Raw genomic sequence first — 15,535 nt, forward strand, 5'->3', positions numbered from 1 at the left:
TAAAATGCTAAGTGTATTAAAGATGATGTAATGGTTATTTCGGTTTATGTGAAGTAAATATAGATGATGGTTATAAGCTGTTTTATGATTTGATAATGGTGATTAAATCTTGTAGTTAAGTGTTTAGATATATATATTAATAATGAATTTAGTTGTACTTGCTATGTGAGAAATATGCAATGCTATAGGTATTTGATTATTAGATATAGTTATTCTAAGTTGATTTGTAATGGTATGATTGCATTGATGAATTGGTTTGGAAATGGTGGATAATATGTACATGAATATTAGGATAGGGCTTTAAGTTCATATTGATAAGTATGCAATACAGGTATTTGGTATGTATATATATTGTTGATGTCATATGCATTGGTCTTTTTTTATGATTTGTAATGGTAAAAATAAATTTGTATCACTTTGTGTTATTTATATAAGTGGCTGTATGTTCGGCCATGGTAATTGGCTATCTAGGTTCCATTTACAATGGCAAGTAATGTGAATTCTTGTTTGTGCATGTGAATTAGGTATTAGTGAAATAAACATAAAAGTTAGTCATGGTATATTTCATAAACACATTATGCACTGAAGTTATACGATTATCAACTGTGACTATTAAAGAAGTAATGTTGAATAAGTAATGAAACAAATTCATTTGTTTTAATTAAGCTCATGAGCAAAGAGGGTCTAAATCAGATAAGGGGAAAGAGAAAGCCGTCGAGTAGCCTATCCGCAGTTGCTCAAATAAATAAAGTAAGTTCTTAAGTAATTGAGTTTGATTCCTTTGTAAGTTTTAAGTTTTAAAACGGGGTGAATATGAATTATGTATATACGTTAAGGTCAATGACTTTTCTAAATGACGGCATATATGATATTATGTTTTAAATATGTGAATGAGAACTTTACAGAGTAAATTGTATAAATCTGCTAGGGACAGCAGCAGTAGCGTGTTTTGGAAAAATTACCATAAATTGTGAGAGTTGAGTTAAAGGCTGAATAAATTATGTAATTAAAGCTTGATGCGTCTAGTTTCGTATAAAAGAAATCGTGTAAGTAAAGGGGTTGCCGATAATGAGATTTTCAAAGTTGTGTGAGACAGAGTCAGAACGGCTCCGAAATCCCCTGTTTAGTATTTGGAAAATCATTATAAATTGTACAAAAATGATTATAAGATAAAATTATATGTTTAGACTCCTGAATGAGTCTAGTTTCAAACAAAATAAACGAAACATATTTTGAATTCTGTACATTGAGAAATTAAATTCTTAGTGAAGAGTAGTCAGAGTAGTCAGCAGTAAAATAGGGGAAACTTTAAGAAAAATCTGGTATTGATTGGCCAAACCAAAAACTCTGAAAATTTTTTTGATAGAGGATATACGAGTCTATTTTCATGGAAAATTAACGGTACATAATTTGGAATTTCGTAGCCCCAGTTACAAATAATTTAACGACTGTTGCTCAGGAAAATAGCTTGTAGAGAAATTGTGGTTATGTTGTAAACATGGATAAAACTTGTTTTAGTTGCTCATAAGCTGTTGATTAAACCCATACGTGAATTCTAAATTGTGATATTATAAAATGATATATGAGTGTTAGTGGATCTTTGATATTAAAATTTGTGAAATTGTAAGTTTATAAGTATTCGAATATGAAATGATAGTATGGCTTGAAATTGAATTATTCATTGGAGAATGATAGATGTAGATTCAGCCAAGACAAAGTGTATACATGAAAGTATATGTGGTATATGAAGTATATTTGGATAATTGTGATGTGAATACATGAAAATTTATATTTTGATTTAGGATTTTATGTGATGAATGTGAATGTGTATATATGAGATAAGGCCGAATGGCAAATGTGATGAATGTGAACATGCATATATGAGATAAGGCCGAATGGCCAATGTGATGAATGTGAACATGCATATGTGTGATAAGGCCGAATGGCCAATGTGATGAATGTGAACATGCATATGTGTGATAAGGTCGAATGGCCAATGTGATGAATGTGAACATGCATATGTGTGATAAGGCCGAATGGCCAATGTGATGAATGTGAACATGCATATATGTGATAAGGAAAAATGGCCAATGTGATGAACGTGGAAGTGTATATATGTGGTAAAGCCGAATGGCTAATGCGAAATGTGTATGAGATGGATATGAGGTAAAGCCGAATGGCTAATGCGAAACGTGTATGAGATGGATATGAGGTAAAGTCGAATGGCTAATGCGAAACGTGTATGAGATGGATATGTGGTAAAGCCAAATGGCTAATGTGAGATATGTATGAGATGTGTATATATATATTGTGGCCAAATGACAAACAGCGGAAGGTGTGTTTTATTAGATATTTGATGAGGTAAATGAATTACAAATATGATAGTCGATGTGAATGTTGTAACATGTGAATAAATATGCATGAAACTCTATGATGTAAACCCGGGATTAAAGACCAGATGACCATATGTGGTGACTATGTCTGGGTTAAGACCCGCTGACTCGTGTGGAGATTTCATCTGAGCTAAAGGTCTCGCCGATAATCCGAGTAGAGTTTAAAGCTATAAGACTTCGCAATAAGAATTGCTTATAAATATATTCAATGCGAAAGGTTAAACAGGTATGTACTCCAAGTTTATATGTGAGCTTGATTTGAACTAAATCATAAGGTAGTTATGTGATGCATACGTGAGCAATCTATGAGACTATTCCTATGATTATGTGACATCGGATCAGTGTGAGAGGTTATGTGAAATTATACAATATATCTATTATGTGAAAGTTTATCTGCCTCTTGTATATGATGAGATGTGCATATTCAGTAAAGGGATGGTATGCCCGATGGAAGAGTGAAATAAAAATACGAACAACTATGTTATAATTTGATTGTTATCTGTTGACACTGCTTAAAACTTACTAAGCATTGTAATGCTTACTCCGTTTACTTTGTTTCCTCTGTTTTATAGATCTCATTTGGAAGCTACAGACTCGGGGATCGTCAGCAACTAGTCACACTATCACTATCCACTGCTAGTTATTGTTATGTTTTGAATTATTTTATGGCATGTATAGAATAGACCAGTGGCCGAAGAATATTTTGGTTAATGTATATAAGCCATGTGAAAATGGCATCTTTTGAATGTGTACTTATAGAAGTTTAAATTTGTATCCCTGACTGTCTTTAGTATTTATCTAAAGGAATGTTCTCAAAAAAAAATTTACTGTTCTGATATGAGTTTCAAGTCTGGTAATGCCCCTTCACCTATTCTGGCGATGGATACGGGATAGGGGTGTTACACTTGTAAACCTTTGTAGTGGCAGAAACATGTTATTTTAAAAACAGTTAAGTATCGAAAAATCAAACCTTCTTTGTTATGGCTTAAAGTGAATGGATACTACGCACCAGGTAGGATTCAAGAAAAGAGGAGGTGAGTCAATTAGACTGTTTAAGTACCTAGCTCTTCCATGATCCAATCCTAGACATGCACACATCCATTTCCACACTTTAAGCTTATTACTTGTCCACGAACAAATTAAGTTTAAGTCTATTTAAAATATTTATTTCCTTTGAAAACATTTACGTTGCGGAAGCTTTACTCGGTTATCGTGATATTTTGAAAATAAGTAACTTTTATAAAACGCGCCCTAGAGCTAACTAATTTTAAGGAATCAATTTAAGTGATGTGAATCTCAAGTTGAAAACGATTTAAGCAATTTAAAAACCCAAAATAAAAATAATAGAGCGACCTTATTACAACTTTAACCAAAATAGAAATAATCAAAAATAAATGCGAAATTTAAAAGGAAGATAATTGAAACTTATTTAAAAACTAGAAATTTAATCTTCGTGGCCATTCTGAATCCCGCCCAGCTCCAAGTCTACCAACTAGGGCTCACCTGCAAGGATGGAAGAGAAAGGGTGAAAGTTTAGAAAACTCGGTGTGTAAAGTATCCCAACCAAAACCCAAATCAGTTCAAGCTTTACTCGGCCTAAGCCCTATTCAGAAATCAGTGTTAACTGGGCCTTAGTCCACATCAATATTAATCTGGGCCATAGCCCCTTACAGTATCAGAGTATATTGGGCCTAGCCCATATCAGTATGAATCTAGGCCGTAGCCCTATTACAAGTCGAGATATATTGGGCCTTGCCCATATTAACACAGTTGGGCCCATTTCAATACAGTCTTATATGATTCATGCATGATAAACCCATCCAACCCTGCACTTACCTCTGTCCATCCCTACACTTCCTGTGGGGAATAAATCACCCACGCCATCCCTACACTTACAGTGTTAGCACCGGTTGCGGCACTAACTATAATCCGCAACAAAGCTGCTTATATCAGAATATGTGGCACAGCCACCAGAACGGGTTCTTCCTCCATAACATAACCCAGATCCCATGCAACAGATATACATGTTATGGCATACAACAAATAGAATCAGAATATCATGCATTCCAGTCAAAATTAACCCTAGGGGTATAACGATCATTTTGCACCTAGGGGTAAACGGTAATTTTCATACTTAGGGGTATTTTAATAAAATTTACTATTCTAGAGTTTACATACATATTCTAACCATTAACACATTAACAGAAGCACTTATCGAGCGTTTTTACCAAATTGGGCCCGTTGGCCCACTAACCCGTTTTCGGCCCATTAAGCCTAAATATACCGAAGTGCATGAAATTGTACACTCTGCAATCATACTGCTTGCGATTACCAAAATTAACAACCAAACCACCTCACGAGCGCTCGCACGCTCGCAAGTTCACAAAATGCTGACTTTTCGGCATTTCGACTTTTGCCGATCTAGTCTATGAATGGGTGTCATTTACACACCTGATTTAGAATGGTACGTTGGCGAGATCCACACACACGAACTACCTACAATTGGATTTCTACCACGTCAAATCTAAATTTCGAAAACAAACTATGTATTTAACCCCTTACCATATTCGGCCAACACAGCCTTAGATCCCAGAGTTCTTTACCTTTTGCCGAAATATGGGTTAGATCTGAAGAGCCAACCGAATTAGTCTTCAAACCCTTTGTTGTATGTCCCCTTGCTCACGCTAACACACTGGTTCCTTCAGCCAATGATCCTATTTGACCACTGTACATTGCTAGCATCAGGAAATGAAATAATCGCGAATCTCAAGTAACTGGCCAAGCCGCCAAAGTCGCTAAAGTGGTGATAAATCCTGTCAGTAAAATGGGCACTATAGAAAGTCCAAACCCCATCCGCCTTTGTGTCTACGCCCGTGTTGCTGGCCACTGCACCATGCTTCCTTCCTTTACTAATATATGGTTACAATTAATTATAAACCTTACCTACTTCAGTTCTAGCCCGCTTTACAAATAAAACGGAATTCGTCCGCGCCAAGACTCGAACCTACGCCCTTTCCGCATGCCCAGCACGCTGCTGCCACTGCGCCACAAGCGCTCCTTGTGGCATAACTCAGTCGCAACTATTCTTAAACCCTACTTTAATGCAACCTGGCTTCTAAAATAAAAACAAGCCTTTGCGTGCGCCAACCCTCGAACCTAGGCACTATACCACACTCCCAGCAACTCTGCCACTAGACCAAGCCTCCATTTGTGTTACCTTTTAACCCCAACTATATCTAAGGCTTCCCTGCGTCGTTCCCTGATATAAAGAAAAATAAAACACTTTTGCACATGTTGGGAGTCGAACCTCAGCTCTCTTTCCCACTACCTAGCATGCTAACCACTAGGCCAGGTACGCTTCTTCATGCCCAGTCTTGTCCAATTTATTTTATAAGCCTTATGTCCAGATTCCTTCTATGAGGCAAAAATTAAAACAATTTTTTTCCTATAGTTTAAACACCAAAACAAAAATACTTTTATAAATATATATATATTCCTATCTAATAATAATAATTACAGTAATAATAATTTTCATAAAAAATTTTTAAACATACATACAGTAATATTTTTCTAATAATAATAATTTTATCTCATAATACTAATTAAAATTTCATAAAAATTTAAAATATCCGTAATAATAAATACAGTAAAAATTTTCTAGTAGTAATTTAATTCAAATTTTTTTCCTTAAACGATAATATTTAAAACTTCTTAATTACTCAGGTTTTCTTCTATCCGAATCCCAGACTCAAAACCCAACTCTTCTAGGTCCCAAATTCAGGGTGTTACAGTTTTAGTTCATACTAATGAAATAAAACATCTCAAAAGAATAAAAATAACAAAACATAAGAAAACCTAAAACTCCTGAGAGAATTTGAAGGGAGATCTTCAGTCTTGATGGTGAATCCGGCTTCTGAGATGGATTGATCGACTTTCCTTGAGCAATTCCTTGCTTCCTCCTGTGCGTCCCCCCTCTTCTCCTCTTCTAGGGTGTATTTATAGGCTTTGGAATGCCTAAGAGCCCTCAAAAGTGGCTTTTTCCGAACAGGACTCTGCTTGAGCTCGACAGGGACATGCCCGTGTGTGATTACTTCAGGTCGTAGTCAAGCCTGTTAAATAGGCACGGATGTGTGGTCTACCCGTGTAAGTCGAGCTTTGATTCTGCCAAATTGACACGACCGTGTGGTCTGCCCGTGTGAGGAAGTCCAGCCGTGTTGATTTCGTACGTTGGCCTATTTTCTCTATTTTTGGCCTATTCCTCATTCCTTTCACTCTCCTATGCTCACCTAAGTATAAAACATGAAATTAAGGCATTAGGAGCATCGAATTCACCAAATCTAAGGAAAAATCATCTATAAAATGTGCTAAGGATAGAAATATGTATAAATTACGGTTTATCAAATACCCTACACTTAAGCATTTGCTTGTCCTCAAGCAAAATCCTCAACTCATAATCAAAATAAATTCTTCTCAACTTATAATTTCTATCGATAATATCTCAAAATAATCCATAGATAATCATATATTGAAAATTCAACTGAAAGAACAACAAAGTTTCAAACATTCCAAGTTGAGCATTTTATCATGAAAACATAGGTGCCTCCCCTCATCTAAGTAATTACCTTTGATTCAAAATATCACAGAGTTTCACATTCTCACTAAAGATTCACTCAAATCACTCGAGGTGTTTAAGGACAATAAATGAAGCACTCAATAGTCAATAGTGAAAAGTCATTACCATAGGCTTGCATGAAAATCAAATCTCCACCACTATAAATTGAGATGAAACATCAATCAAAAGGTCTTTCAAGGGTTGTAACGTGGCTTTAGTTAAAGGGTATGGTCACAAACTGAAAGAAAGGGTTAGAATCGAGATTGAATTGAAAAATTACCTAAATAGAAAAATGACTAGTCATCAATTGCGTACAACAGAGCTTTTTCTCAGAATATAGAATTTAACTTCTTTAGCTCAGAAGATCACTACTACTAATATGTATACATGTATTTATTTTTTTAAGAACAATTCTAATTACAAAATAGAATAAAACATAGCTAAGCAACTATTCCAACTCAAATCTCGACAAAAATAGGGATCAAATTAATTTAGGGGATTTTAACAATAATGAGTTATTGGTTAATATTGAGGGTAAATTAATGAATGAGTTGTTAGGCTCAAGGAGGTTCACTAAGGGTTAATTGTGAAGGTAGGCTTTTACGGAGTGAGTGGGTTAAACCTAAGTGCCTTAATCATTTTGACATATCAAATCAAATGGTGTAGTCTTGACATGCATAATCAAGCAAGTTCTAGAATAACAATTCAATACTATCGTACTCATAATGAAAGTGAGCATGAAAGAAATAATCGATGCTCTAAAGGCTCAAAATCTCACAAAAATTATGGCTTTTTGATGTTTAAACTTGTGAATTCCAACTCAAGGTAATACCTAAACTTGGGGGAAACAACCTAAAAGTTTTTTAATTCTTCAAAAATCAACTTATCATGCTTGATTCTCTAATGTCTTAAAGTTTAAACAATCAACATATAAATGCCTATGTTTTAATTCAAGACATATCAATAAAAATCATAAATTAATTAAAATTCATTCTAATAGTGATATGAGTAATTCACGTGAAAATAAAAAAAATCAGGGATTTCTTAATGGTGATATAAAAGACCCCCCACACTTAAGATGTACATTGCCCTCAATGTACAAAGATAGATATATTGACAATGATAGATTTATAATCATAAGATAGGGAGAGAAGTGAAACTTCCTGAATGATGAATGAACTCCTTGATTAGCGAGAGCAAGTATTGGAAATAAAGCTGGAGGGCAAGCATGATTCTGAAGGATAAAAGGAGAATTGAAGGAATAATCTAATAGTAATCAAAGATAAGTCGTGTTTAAAAACAAATGAGACTTCAAATAAATTAGAGTTAAAACAAAGGTAAAATAAAATAAATAAAAGAGATAATCTAATTTTAAAAGTGGCACGGCCGTGTCCCACTCCCGTGTGGTATGTGTCCAGCCCTTGTTTATTGAGAATTGAGAGATCGTCACATGGCCTAAGGACACGACCGTGTGTCTAGGCCATGTGACTGTCTGATTGTGTTGCACAACCGTGTGTAATGTGGTTCGCTTCTCCCACGCTCGTGTACCCATACGCACGCCCGTGTTATTTTGATAGTGTCGACCACGGGTATGGGGCACGAGCGTGCCGCACGCCCGTATTGTTTTGACAGTTTCACCCACGGTCGTGGCAACTTATCGCAACCCTATGTTGGGAAAAAACTTTTGCCCTATTTACACACGGTCATATCGGACGGTCGTGTCATTACCCGTGGTGCAAGCACGGAATAAGGCACACCCGTGTGCCTAGTCGTGTGGTTTTGGAAAGCTTGTTTTCAATGATTTGGTTAGAATGTTAGATTTTAAAAACTAAAATTTAAAGAAATTAATATTGTTAGTGCTCGAGTTGCCTCCTGAGAAGCGCTTATTTATAGTCTAAGCTCGACTTACCTCTCTGGTGAATGGTCATGGTGGTTCGAGGAGTTTATACTCCTCATTCCTGCTATGAATCCCATCAAAATAAGGTTTTAGGCGGGTATTGTTTACCTTAAAGGTGCCGAATTTGGGATAACTTACCTCGACTGTTCCAAATGGGAAAATGCTAAGTACCGTAAGAGAAATTTCTTCATTCGGACACTGTGAGGATCTTCGGCATCTAATGAAACTTTATCTCCAACCATAAGTTGATTTGGTGAGGCATTGAGCTCGTTCTGGAGTAGTTTTGGTTTATCGTGTTTTCTCGATTTAAATGTCAGCCATTCATCTTGTAATATCCCGAATTAGGGCCTAATCGGAATAGTGGTTTCGTGACCACAAATTCGAGATAGAAATAATTATTTTATAATTATTTTGATGATTATGATAGGATTGCATGATTGTGTGAAAATTTCGTGATGAAATTCTATGCCTAAAGTGCTTAAATTGAAAGTAGGGACTAAATCGAATAAGCTGCAAAATTTGCATTCTAGAAGTTTTTAGTATGAAATTGTTTTGGAATATTAATGAGGAGGTCTTAAATAGCAATTTGACCAATTTTAAGTTCATGGACAAAATTAGGACATGGAAGGAATTTTTGGAAAGTTTAGTAGTAAGGGTATTTTGGTCATTTAGTTATTAAAATGAATTAAAAACAAAATTAAAAGCCAATTTTTGTCCATCTTCTTCATTAGGCCAAAATTTCAAGGGTTCTCCATAGCTAGGGTTTGTTTCAAGCTTCCAAGCTCCATAATCAAGAAAGACGTGGAATCGACCTCAATCGAGGAAAAGAAAAGATTGTGGACTAAATTGCAAAATCTTTGTATTTTGGTACCAAGGTAAGTTCATGTGTAAATAATGTAGCATAATTGTTATTTTTAAGTTATTGATATTAATTATGTGTTATGCTGAATTTCATTATGAAATGTATGCTTTGTGGTTAATTTCAAATAATATGTAAATTATGTGAGCTACTTGTTAAATATAATTGTTACCGAGTATTGATTTCGGCATTCTACGGAAGACGGCAAGGATAAGTGTTCGAGAAAAATCCCGTTTGAACCTTAGGAATAGATTAGGATACAAGTGACATGTCACTGGGATGGTTGAGCATCCGAACTCGTTGAGTTGAGTCCGAGTTCACTTATGGATGCGAATGTCCGAACTCGTTAAGTTGAGTCCGAGTTCGTGAGATGTAACTAGGCATCCGAACTCGTTGAGTTGAGTCCGAGTTCACTTATGGATGCGAACACCCGAGCTCGTTGAGTTGAGTCCGAGTTCGCTTATGGGCGGGTTACATGATTGCTTGATTGAATATGTGGCACTTATATGCAAATTATCCATGTATCCGAATTATATTCCGATGTGTTCAACGGGTAAAGTTCTACTCAATGGAGGAATATTCGAGATGTAAAGAGAAGTATTGGTGAGTGATGTGAAATGGTTATTTTGGACAGGTATGTATTTAACCCTCGGGTTGAGTATTGATACAACCACTATAAGGTAATAAGATGATGAGGAATGATGTTTAGAAATGTGATATGTGTTTTAGTGATGTATGCTAATGTTGATTGGTATAACTGTTTGTTATGTTACTTATTATTTGCATATGAACTTACTAAGCATTTATGCTTACTCCCTCCTTCTTACTCATTATAGTTTTGGACAAGCCAGCTCAGGAGTCGGGATAGGTCGAAGGCTCAGTCACACTATCCGGAAGACTTTTGGTAAATTGCTTGTAAATTTAAGTATGGCATGTATAGCAATATACCTATTTTGTGAAAATGATCTTATGGTATGGTTGTGGAATGGTTGAGGAAATGCTTGATAATGATAAATTATGAAAATGGTTAGTGTAGATTATGTTCGATGTTAAGGAAAACTATTAAGATAACTTAGTGCATAAAAACTCATAAAAAGGATGAAATTTGCCATAAACAGAATACTGCAGCAACATTGATGCAAGTTTGAAAATTTACTAAAAATCATAGCAATTGAATTTGGTGATGGACTACATATCAAATTGAAGCTTATTATGTCTAGTTTCACATGAAACAAATGAAACAGGTAAAGGAATTATATGTTAGAAGATATTTGAATTTTAGTGAAACAGGGTCATAGCAATTTTTGAATCCCCTGTTCCAACTTTAGAAATTCATCATAAATTATAAAGATATAATTAGGTGGTATATTTTATATCCTCAGAATCCTTATTGAGTCTAGTTTTAGTAGAAACAAATCTCATAGTCATATGAATTTTGTACAGAGAGAAACGTGGTTCGTAGTAAATAGAGGTCAGACCAGTCGAGTCCTGAAATAGGGATAACTTTAACTAATAAACTGTACTAATTGGCCCAACCAAAAATTCTAGAAAAAAATTAGAAGATAGGTATATGAGTCTAGATTCAGGTAAAATTTACGGATCTTGATTTTGAGTTTCGTAACTCGAGATATGTTTTTTCTTGTGACTGTGACGCAAGTAGCTTAAAAGCTGTGAATGTAGAAACAATAATCCAAAGTTCTAAAAATGTTAAACTAAGCTTAGTAACACCTCATACTCGACTCCGGCGATGGTCTCAGGCGTGGGGGCGTTACACATCTAACTCCTTGATTCGTAACCTTCGTTCTTCATGGGTAGATTCTTTGTTGTAGATTGATCATGGCTCATTTGTGTCCTTCGAACTTATTTCCTGCAAAATAGGTTGCACTATATGATCAGTCTTAGTAGAATAATTTGTACAATCACCTTCAATTTTTGATGTGTTGTTCGAGTTGCAAGCTTGAAGGTTGATTGTTTCGTCTCCTACACGAGGTGTGAGTTCACTTGTACCAACATCAATAATTGTTCTAGCAGTTGCTAAAAAGGGCCTTCCCAAAATTAAAGGAACATTATTGTCCTCTTCTATGTCTAAAACAACAAAATCAACTGGGAATATAAATTTTTCAATTTTAACGAGTACGTCTTCAATGATACCTCTAGGAAATTTGACAGTTTTATCTGCTAATTGAATGCTCTTCCAAGTTTGTTTGGGTTTCCCTAGACCTAGTTGCTTAAACAATTTTGTAAGGCATAACATTGATACTAGCCCCAAGATCAGCCAACGCATAATTAACATCTAAACTACCAATTAAACAAGGAATCATAAAACTCCCTAGATCTTTTAGTTTGTTGGGTAACTTATTCTGAAGAATGGCTGAGCCAACCACGTTCAACTCCACATGCGACCTTTCATCTAACTTTCGTTTATTTACTAGAAGCTCCTTTAAAAATTTGACTCCATTTGCCATCTGTAAAAGTGCTTCAATAAATGGTAGGTTAATATGTAGTTTCTTTAAAAGTTGAAGGAATTTACCAAATTGTTCGTCTGAGAAGTCTTTCCTTGTTGCATTGGGGTATGGCACACGAGGTTTATATTCTGTACTTACCGATTTTTGTTCTTTTTGGCCTACCTCATTCTTACCTTCGCTTACCATTGATTCTGGCTTTGGTTTTTCCACTAACCCTTCCTCATCATGAATGGCAATTGCGTTGAGTTGCTCTTTTGGGTTAGATTCAGTGTTGCTTGGCAGGCTACCTTGTGGTCGTTCGGAAATCAACTTGGCGAGCTGTCCAATCTGGGTTAGATGCTTTTTGATTTTTACGTGTCTTCTCGGTACTCTAAAAATGAGTCTCTGACACCGAGATGAATTTGGTTAGCATCTCCTCAAGGTTCGGCTTTTTTTCCTGCTGGTACGGTGGTTGCTGAAAGCCTGGAAGAGGTGGTGGTTTTTGATTTCCTTGGCCTCCCCATGAAAAATTTGGGTGATTCCTCCAACTTGGATTGTAAGTATTGCTATAAGGATTGTTTTGAGATCGAGGATTATTACCCATGTAATTTAACTACTCGTTCTCCATGTTGTAGCCATAAAGTGGGTATTCTGAATTGCTTGATCCACCTCCATTTGCTTTGCACCGCATTATTGGGTGAACCTGTGAAGAATTAAGAAAACCATCAATTTTCTTATTCAAGAGTTCTACCTGATTAGAAAGTATGGTGACTGAATCGACGTTATAAATACCGGCTGTTTTCGTTGGCTTTGTCATCAAAACTTTCCACTGATAGTTATTCAGTGACATCTCATTTATAAATTCATAGGAATCTTTAGGTGTTTTATTATTGATGGTTCCACCAGCAGCTGCGTCAACCATTTGTCGAGTCGAAAGATTCAGGCCATTATGAAAAGTTTGAACCTGTAGCCAAAGTGGTAACCCATGGTGAGGGCATCTTCGCAAAAGGTTATTATATCTCTCTCACGCATCGTAGAGTGTTTCTAAATCCATCTGTACAAAAGAAGAGATATCATTATGTAATTTAGCCATTTTAGCCAGCAGAAAGTATTTTAGTAAAAACTTTTCGGTCATTTGTTCCCAAGTAGTGATTGACCCTTGCGGTAACGAGTTCAACCACTGTTTAGCTTTGTTTCTCAATGAAAAAGGGAATAACCGAAGGCGGATGGCGTCATCAGAAACGCCATTAATTTTAAATGTATCACATAGTTTTAAAAAGTTTGCTAAGTGAGCGTTGGGATCTTCGTCCTGCAATCCATCAAACTGAACAAATTGTTGTATCATTTGAATTGTGTTAGGTTTCAGTTCAAAAGTATTTGCAGCTACAGCAGGTCTAACTATGCTCGATTCAGTTCCTGTTAAAGAAGGTTTAGCATAATCATACATAGTGCGCGGAGCAGGATTCTGATTTACTGGATTAACAGCAATCGCAGGAGGTATGAGGTTTTTCTAATTTTCAGCCATCTCCTTGGTTGTTGTTTGAATATCGTCCTCTTGCTCGTTCTCTGTGTATGTTAAGCTTCGCCTTATTTCTCTTTGGTTTCTGCGAACTGTGCGATCGATCTCACTATCAAAAAGTAATGGTCCTGACGGGATTCTCCTGGTCATAAACTAGAAAAACCTGTCAGAAGAAAATAAATGAAGAATTAGGAAAATAAAAATTTAAATTGATATAAAAGTAAAATGGCTAAAGTAATAAAAATCGAGTGTTCCTCATATCTTAATTCCCCGGCAACGGTGCCAAAAAATTGATACCTGATATTCGTGACAGGTTTTAAATATTTATTATGAATCATTCTTGAAACTAACTATTATCACGATGAAGGCAAGTGTACCTCTCGAACAGTAGCATAGCTTTAGCAAGACCAGGTTATCGAACCCAAAGGAACTAAAAGTACTAGTATCAACTTTCTTTTTATTATCTAGCCTAAAAAAATAAAAGGATTTTGTTTATCTAACTAATTAATTAAACTAAGAAATCACAGAAAAGAAATTTGGGGAAAATATTTTTTGGAAAACTGGATTGATTGAGACAATACCTAAGGAAAAATCCACCTAGACTTCACTTGTTATTTGATTCTGAATCGGATGATTTATTCATTCAACTTGTTCCGTAGAGATCTGTAACGACCCAAATTTTAAGGTCATCGAAAAATTGAATTTTCGGGTCATTATTTTCGCAAAATAAATTCGTAAATATTTATGAGAAATATTTATGAAGCTAGTAGTGTAGTTGATTAGATTTTGGTTAAGTGAATTAACTTGAATTAAGGCTAATTTAGTGAAAGGACTAGATTGAATGAAGAGTGAAAGTTTAATTGTAGAACAAAAAAATTTGAGGGGACTAAATAGGCAATTAAGCCTATTCTAAAGAATGAGGCGACAAAACATAAAAATCTTTGATTTTTATGTTTTTTAAATTATAAATATATTATTGTTATTATTGTCATTATATTACAAATTAAATTAATTATGTTATTATATTATGAAATAAATTAAGAAAAGACAAATGTATGGTGCATATGGTGACATGTGTAATACTAATATACATACAATTTTAAAATACATGTATATTTACTTATTATATAAGTATATTATTAAATTATATATTAGTATTAAGTAAAAGATATTTATATAATAAATAGATTAAAGAAAGACAAATGTAATAATATATGTGTATACAAATGTAAAATAGATATTGGATATTAAATAGATATTTTTTATAGCTATTATTAAGTTATTATAATATATATATAAAGTAAAAGGAATAAAAAAGAAAAAGAATAGAAAAAGAAAGAAAGGATGAAACGAAACAGAGAACAGGGGAAAGAAAGGAAGGAAGAAAGAAAGAAGGAAAAAGGAGAAAATTGGGATTTCAAGGCTTGAAAGTTAAATAGGTATGTCAATTTATCCCTTTTTACTTGATTTTGATGTTTTAGAAACTTTAGAACAAGGTTTTGATGAAGTTAAGTTGATATATTGTAAGATAGTTGATTATAAGAATTGTTCTTGTTGAACAAAAAGATGAATTAAGGGCTAAATTGATAGAAATTCAAGTTAGAAATGAAATAAGGATTGAATTGTAAAGTAATTCATAAGTTTTGAATAGTAAGGACTAAATTGAAAAATTTTGAAATCATAGTTTATGGTGAAATTAGAGAGCTAAAATAAGTTTGAAGTAGAAATTAAATGAAAATATTGAGTTAAATATGAAAAATAAAAGTTAGTCTCGGTTTAGGGACTAAATTGGAATTAAGGTAAAAGTTGGA

General features: G+C 34.6%; 1 non-coding gene across 1 annotated transcript; it reads left to right on the forward strand.

Annotated features, from left to right (window-relative positions):
- Window positions 1-13,185: 13,185 nt before the first annotated feature.
- Window positions 13,186-13,291, forward strand: LOC121211535 (small nucleolar RNA R71). The gene has a single exon (XR_005906759.1). It is a non-coding gene; the product is annotated as a small nucleolar RNA R71 (small nucleolar RNA).
- The last annotated feature ends 2,244 nt before the right edge of the window (window positions 13,292-15,535 follow it).

The sequence above is a fragment of the Gossypium hirsutum genome, chromosome A12, assembly GCF_007990345.1.
Source record: "Gossypium hirsutum isolate 1008001.06 chromosome A12, Gossypium_hirsutum_v2.1, whole genome shotgun sequence".
Lineage (NCBI taxonomy): Eukaryota > Viridiplantae > Streptophyta > Magnoliopsida > Malvales > Malvaceae > Gossypium > Gossypium hirsutum.